The sequence below is a fragment of the Penaeus monodon genome, chromosome 31 (genome assembly GCF_015228065.2).
Source record: "Penaeus monodon isolate SGIC_2016 chromosome 31, NSTDA_Pmon_1, whole genome shotgun sequence".
Lineage (NCBI taxonomy): Eukaryota > Metazoa > Arthropoda > Malacostraca > Decapoda > Penaeidae > Penaeus > Penaeus monodon.
The window spans coordinates 20,965,787-20,965,989 of NC_051416.1; positions in this window are offsets into that span (position 1 = coordinate 20,965,787).

A 203-nucleotide genomic window follows, 5' to 3' on the forward strand; every position below is an offset into this window, starting at 1 on the left:
TTTTTGCTTTATTTTTTCCTTTTGCATTTTTTTTGTTTTTTTCGTTTTTTTTCTTTCTTTTTGTTTTTGGTTTTTGCTTTTGTTTTTTTTTTTCTTCTGTGCTCCCAACCCTCCGCCCCGCCCCTCCGCCCTGCTTCTCCTCCGCCGTCGTCAGTGGGCCTTCGGGGTGCCCAAAGCAGCTCCTGCAAACTCCTGGGTCATCT